Source organism: Egretta garzetta, unplaced genomic scaffold (genome assembly GCF_000687185.1).
Source record: "Egretta garzetta isolate BGI_Z169 unplaced genomic scaffold, ASM68718v1 scaffold94, whole genome shotgun sequence".
Taxonomy (NCBI): Eukaryota; Metazoa; Chordata; class Aves; order Pelecaniformes; family Ardeidae; genus Egretta; species Egretta garzetta.
This window is the reverse complement of record NW_009259683.1, coordinates 6,796,786-6,804,454: the sequence shown is the minus strand read 5'-3', so window position 1 is coordinate 6,804,454 and position 7,669 is coordinate 6,796,786.

Here is a 7,669-nt window from a genome sequence, read left to right as displayed (position 1 = left end):
CCCGCTCCAACACTTCCATGTCCTTCTTGTGCTGAGGGCTCCAGAGCTGGACGCAGTACTCTAGGTGAGGTCTCACCAGAGCAGAGTAGAGGGGCAGAATCACCTCCCTCGACCTGCTGGCCACGCTTCTCTTGATGCAGCCCAGGGTAGGGTTGGCCTTCTGGGCTGCCAGCGCACATTGCCGGCTCATGTCCAGCTTTTTATCCATCAGTACCCCCAAGTCACTCTCAGTGGGGCTGCTCTTGATCCTTTCTTCTCCCAGCCTGTATTGATACCAGGGTTACCCCAACCCAGGTGCAGGACCTTGCACTTGGCCTTGTTGAACTTCATGGGGTTCACACAGGCCCACCTCTCCAACTTGTCCAGGTCTCTTTGGATGACATCCCGTCCTTCTGGCATGTCAACTGTATCACTTAGCTTCGTGTCATCTGCAAACGTGCTGAGGGTACACTTGATCTCCCTGTCTAAGTCATTGATGAATATATTAAACAGCACCAGTCCCAGTATGGTTTATGTGAGCTTCTGTCCGTTCGGCTCTTGACAGCGGTGATGGGAAGGTGGCACTTTAAAGTGTCTGAGGATTTTGCCCGTGAGATGAGTGGGCAGCTGTTTAGAGGCTCTCTTTTATTGTCAGGTTCATCTCTGCTACCTTTAGGGACCAACACGAGGCAAAAAGGCTTCACTTCTGGATCTTTTAGTCCCTTGGAAGGACAACTGGAGAGCCCCACACTGAGAGGCAGGAGGAGGCAGATGCGTTCAGTATAACTCAGTATGGCCCGTTTGCTGTAACTCAGATCTTGGTGCCTGGAGTATTCATTTTGGCATGAGGGGAAATGGTGCTGAATCTGCCTTTCTGTAGTACATGTATTGTGGCACAGGGCTCCCCTTTGTGACTGTAAAAGTTCTCTCATCCCTGTGGTGACTGGGCTTTAGGGTAGCTGTAGCTTTCTAAAGATCTACCTGTGAAAACCTTGTGGTTATTTGATGATTTTCCCATGATTTTAAGAAAAGGGTAGGCTAGGATCATGGCTAATAGATTGCGGTTACCTGAGGAGTCATCTAGTGATGTCTCTAACAATAATACAGAGGACAGTTTGCATGAAGCTGCATGAACTAAGTGCTTCTAACTTTAAATTGTAGATTAGATGGCAGCCACAGCACTTTCTTTTACAATCATGATAAACGAAGACTTAGGAATACATAAAGTTTCTTGCATGTCTCAAAAGTTTTTCCATAATAGTGTATTACGAACCATCTGGTCTCATTAATCTTTTATCAAAAACCATCTGGCTCCTATATCATTCAGTAGTAGAACCTCCTCATAAATTAGCCAAAAGGAATGGCTATCAAACTGTTGTGTAGGAGCCCCAAACATTTATGTAGGTCCTATATAAACTGTTATTTTAAAAGCATATTATTCCACATTAAACTACAAAAAAGTCTAAAAAAAATTATCAGTAATAAAACCTGAAATGAAGCTTATTCCCTGTGCTTCTTAATTTTTCTTCTTTTTTTACATCTTTGGTTCTTGGCCAGTTGGAACAGGACCTACAAAGTCAAATGATGAACTGTATTAAAATAACAAATATTAGGATTTTTTTTTTCAATAAAACACAGCAAATTTAGGATACCTGTCACTGAGTCTCCAAAAAATGAGGCCCTTCATCTTCGTATCTCTGCACATGTACACCTTTCAGACTGTAAGCGCTCTGGCAGCATTCTTTAAAATTGAACTGTATAGCACATGACGCTATTTAAAGTGTAGTGGTACAGCGCCTGCTACTGTGGGCAGCTAGGTGCAACTGATCGTCAATGATAATAAATTGTACTTCCACTCACAATTGTTCTACTGTTACATTTTCAGATCAATAAAAAAACGTGATCCTAAAATTAGTGCAGTTCGTGTTGATTTTGCTATTTCTAGACAACCTTAAAGTTGCAGTGAATGGAAGAACTAAGGAAAGCGCATCTAAAGAATACACAGAAAGTTTAGGACAAAATTGGCAAAACAAGAGAAGTTAAATGATCCTCGGGGAAGAGGCTGTGACTGAAGCTGCCTGTAGAGAGGAACGCTGACTGTAAGGAACGGTTTTCTTTGATCAGCTCCCCAGGTTTATCCTGGTTCTCACAATTCCTCTTGCGCCCTCTGAATGGACATGTATGCACAAGCACCCTCAGAAGCACTCACTGTCCGACTGCGGGAGCAAATGATTTGGGCAGAATTTTTCAAAGAATCCACAGGATGTGATTGCAGTTCCTCACGAGGCAGCTGGCCGGATGGTGTTTACATGACACTGACTCAGAACTGGAGCATGGCCATAGTCAAACCTTGCAAAATACTCAGAAGCGAACGTTAATATTTCATTGAATAATACCAGATGCATGTTTTCATCTACTACAACATTTGTAGCAATAGCTTTGTTATGATTTTTGTTTTATTTCCCAGTTACTTTGCAACTCCTTAACCCCCATTCTCATTACCTGTTAACTGGCAGCTCTCTCTCTCTTTCAGAACTGAACAACAACTGGAATTCCTGTTCCAGGGCAATTGGAAAGGGGCTTTCTCCAGGAGAACAACATACCTGCATTTTTAAAGTACCCATAAAGATAGAAATGGATAATTTTCTTCAGAGACCTTTGAAGCAGGCCATGATCCACACAAGCAGCAGATGCACCAAGGAGAAAACCACAAACAGCAAAGTGGCCGGCGGCTCCAGAGGGCCCTGCAGGGCTGTGAGGCTGCGTTGCTGCTACAGAGTCATCAGGGCTCCCGGGGTGCCCCAGGGTCTCTGCAGCAGGAGCTGCCAGCAGCTGTCTGCACCTTCTGCTGTGGAAATGCATGCCGCAAGGGAGGATGAAAGGAAAAAAAACTACCCCATTTTGCACAGGGCTGGTAATTCAGCCCTGCTGGGTACCAAGACTAAGGTTTCTTTTTAAAGTCATTTCATTTTTCAGCTTGCTATTGGTGCCTCCGAGTCTCAGCATGTGAAGGGTCTGCTTTTCAATGTCTTACAGGCAGTGGGGTAAGAACATACCTGGCTTTTCCCCCCCAGTGGGAAGCAGGGTGAAAAGAACATGGTCCCTTTTGAAACAAGGAGCAAGGGCTGGCAAGCAGCTCAAAACTGTGGGCTGCTAATTGCATGGGAGTTCCTTTTATATTATGCAATAGCATCGCCCAAAAAGACAGCAAGGTACCATTAACGGGGGTGTTGATCTGCTTGAGGGTAGGAAGGCTCTGCAGAGGGATCTGGACAGGCTGGATCAATGGCCTGAGGCCATCTGGATGAGGTTCAACAAGGCCAAGTGCTGGCTCCTGCACTTCGGTCACAACAACCCCATGCAGCGCTACAGGCTTGGGGAAGAGTGGCTGAAAAGCTGCATGGCAGGAAAGGACCTGGGGGTGCTGGTTGACAGGTGTCTGAATATGAGCCAGCAGTGTGCCCAGGTGGCCAAGAAGGCCAATGGCATCCTGGCTTGTATCAGGAATAATGTGGCCAGCAGAAGTAAGGAAGTGATCGTGCCCCTGTACTTGGCACTGGTGAGGCCGCACCTTGAATACTGTGTTGAGTTTTGGGCCCTTCACTACAAGGATACTGAGGTGCTGGAGCATGTCCAGAGAAGGGCAAGGAAGCTGATGAAGGACCTGGGGCACAAGTGTGATAGGAGTGGCTGAGGGAGGTGGGGTTGTTTTGGCTGGGGAAACGGAGGGTGCGCTTATTGCCCTCTACAGCTGCCTGACAGGAGACTGTAGCGAGGTTGGTGTTGGTCTCTTCTCCCAGGTAATGGGTGATAGGACAAGCGGAAATGGCCTCAAGTTGTGCCAGGAGAGGTTTAGGCTGGACATTAGGAAAAATCTCTTCACCGAAAGGGTTGTCAAGCACTGGAACAGGCTGCCCAGAGAAGTGGTTGAGTCCCCATCCCTGGAGGTATTTAAAAGATGGGTAGACGAGGTGCTTAGGGACATGGCTTAGTGGTGGAATGGCAGTGTTACGTTAACGGTTGGACTCAGTGATCTTAAGGGCCTTTTCCAACCTAAACGATTCTATGACTCTGTAACAGCTTGGTAGGTGTAAAAGGCTGCAGCTGTCCTTCTGAACAGAGGGGGCAGCACTACACCAGCAGTGGTGTCCTGCAGATTTGCACAGGTGGTGGCCAGGGCTGAAGTCACCCAACCCAGGTTACTGACCCTGTGGGTTACACATACAGACCAGGTCTCTACCATGCTGGAAAAAACTCATGGATGAAACAAAGTGCTGGCTGGTTCTCTGACAATTTAAAATGTATTTTATTTTCTCTATCATAGGACTGAAACCGGTGTCCTCGCTGCTTGTACTGCCCCTTTGTCTGAATGACACATTGATTTGGGTGAGTAGCATCTGTAACAGGTGATCTAAGTAACCTTGGATGGATGGCTTTCTTATTGCCAGTACCACCCTCTTTGCAGCTGGGAGACAGGAATGTGCTTCCTCCTACAGAACTGGTCGCAGTCAGCTTGAGCTGGGGTGTATTCAGTTCTTCTGCAGTTACTGTCTGGCCTCACCCATGCACACCACAGTGTGAGCAACGCGATTTCTAAGAGAGAAGGAAGACCAGCTGTGTCCTGAGGGGAAGCATTAATATGAAAGGGAACAATGTGCAACCGGCACTGGGAAAGCATGAACTGCAGTCAGTCTTTTGGCTCGGACCTTGTGACTGCACACTTAAATACTGAGAATCTTACTTCAGCAATACATACTCTTTCCTCTCGTTCCTTTCCCCCATTGTTTCAAACAAAAGATTTCCTGTCGGTATCAAGACCAAAGCATTCACATGCACATCAGCTTTAGGAAGCTTTGCAGCTAGATAAAATACAGCGGAGCTCCTACTATGGCCTTTCTTGTGATGTGGCACATCTGGATATCTTTTCCAGTTTCTGACATCCACAAAAGGTAAGAATATCATATCTGTGAGTTCTCTACCCTCCATCAACTTTGACTGAAGTTTTACTCTTTCTCCAAACCAAGGAAAGGGGACACGTTAAGGACAGGCTAGGCTCGCCGTCCTTGGTTATCTAGAGAACTGAGAAAAAGTCAAACTTGCTCTTGCAGTGCTCTTTCTCAGGCAAAGTCCTCAGTAGAACCTTTTCCCAGGAAAGGCCTTAAAAGAATTTGGCGCACTGTTTTTGAACTTCGTAAGAAAATTTATTTTCCCATCCAAAACCCCTATATAGCTATTATATAGCTCTATTTGCTTTCACAAATTTGTTTCACTGACTGAAGTGCAAGTAACAAACAATGAATACAAGTAGGGTGATCTCGACTTCACTCCATCTTCAGACTGTCAATGGCTGAAATGATAACAAACCTAAGAGTAAACAAAACAGTAAATCTTTCTCAGCTATTAGACGGGTTCTCATCTATTGATAAATCTACATAATCTTCCTTGCTCTAGGCAGCAGTCTAGGCATGGCAGACATATCCTCATAAAACCTAAGAAGAAAAGGATTTTTCAAGGCGTGTACTGCAGTAATTCAAACTAGATTTACTGCAGCCTTTATCATGGCATTTTTTTTTTTTTAAGCACAAGTTAAAAAGTAAGAAATTTGTAATTTAGGAAAACAAGTTTTTATTAGAGGAATTTTAATAAAGAAAACCAATGTTAACTATATAAAAAAATCGTATTTTCAAGTTCTAGCAGCTGCTCTTAGTTAAATTGCAAGTGAAACATGAGCTCAAAAAATGCTTAAAGAGAAGTAGTGCCCTAGCACATTAGAGAAAGCAAATAATTCCTGAAATCTATGAAATTACAGACAGAAATGACAGCTGATGTTCGTACACAACATCTCATCCCAGGAATTTATTATTGTTCCAAGAGCCTGTAAAAACTTACATCAATGAACCCACAAAGTCAAATTCTCAGTTAAATTAAGCCTCAGTTATACTCCGCTCAGTAGAGCAATGTTGATTTACCTCAAATGAGGGTTTACACATAGCAATTTCAAATATTTCCCTTGGTACAGAGTAAGCAAAGATACAGATTCATACGCATACAGCAGAATTTGGTATCTGGCCAGCTTTTAACCCCATTTAAAAAGTCAGAGTAACCCTACAAATTCTTATGCATCCACTGCACTAGAGGGGGTCTGAGTTAAAAATCAACAAATTGAGCATGGAGAGCAATTGTTTGCAAGATGAAAGAAATGTAACAGAGGCATTAAAAAAAAAAAAAAGAAAAAGAAGCCAAGATGTGTCAGTTACTATGCAGAGCAAGCTTTGCTCAGCTGTCAGTGTTTTTCTTCACGCTATGGTGGTTTGAATCATTTTGCAGTAAGCAAAATGACTTTAAAATAGAGATTACTGTAAATGAAGAGACAGCTGAGCTTAAACACAAATTGGATGGAAGGTCTATATGAGCCAAGCTTACCTTACACTTCTGTAGGGGAGAACAGCCCGTTTTGTTTGGGTAGCACTGACCACACTGCGGGCACCTGGCAAGTTATTAGCTTCAGGGGCAATTGTCAGAAATTCACATCCATTTCTCTGTAAGAGAAGTTCCTACTGCCCTAGGTGGTTCATGATCAGGGCACCAGTAATGAGGATCCCTTGCCATCTTCCTCTCCCTTTTATAATTATGAAAAAAAATATTACTTCTCTTCTGCTTCTGTAAACTGCTATTTTCCCAGCAACTTGAACTAAATGCTAGTTATTTCAGGTACCAATTAAAGTGTATTAGATCTCTATGACATTTATCAGCAGTGAAGTGATTCCCACTGACACGATGAGCAAGTTCCAAAGTTCTTAACCCAATACAGAACCAAAATGGCTGGATTTCAAGAAACAGGAGCCGATTCTTCCCACTATAAAAGGTGGTTTTCTTTTGGCCTCTGTCCTTATTCTGCCATGTACAACAGCTGAGGATATTTTGCCTGGTAAGAGATTTATTGATCCAATTTTCCCAGCTCTTCCTGGAACCTCCACGTTCCCTCCCACCAAATCTTTGTACACACAGAGTCTGGGACATGCTGCAGAACTGCAGTCAGGGATTACAGGTTGGTCAGGAAATACACTCCCTATGATCCCACACTTTTCAAGATTGTAATCCACCCGTGTTCCATCTTATACACATATGGCGGGACTGTGAGTCACAGTTGAGATCCGATTGGCAGAGCTGTCCTGAATCACCATCTCCAAGGAAGAAAACACCCCATCGATACCATTTCCTTCCAGTGATTTATTTCATCCAGTAAATACTATGTTTCCTCGTTTTCAAAAGTTGTTTTACGGAGAACATGTGGCTTGCGGTTTCCACATTCATGCACATCTGTCTACTAAAACCTGCTTTTAAGAATCAACTTCCAGCTGTAAATGAATTCCATCAGCTTACCCCTTTCCCTGCCCCAGTGTCTGGCATAATAGCCACACGACAGCGCTGTACAGTGCGTGCAGGTAACTGGTAAACAACTGGAACATTGCACAACTACCAGACAGATTGTAAGAGTGATAAATAAGGCTTCTAACAGATGGAAGCTCTTTCATACTTGCCATTTTGGAAAGTGTAAAAAGCACGGATCGCTACAGCAGCTAGACTTATTTCAGCTGTCACTAACAACCTTTGAAGAAAGATGCTTGCAACCCCTGGGAAAAAGTCAGGGTGCTCTATGACCTTTTGCAAGTATGATTTATTAACATCC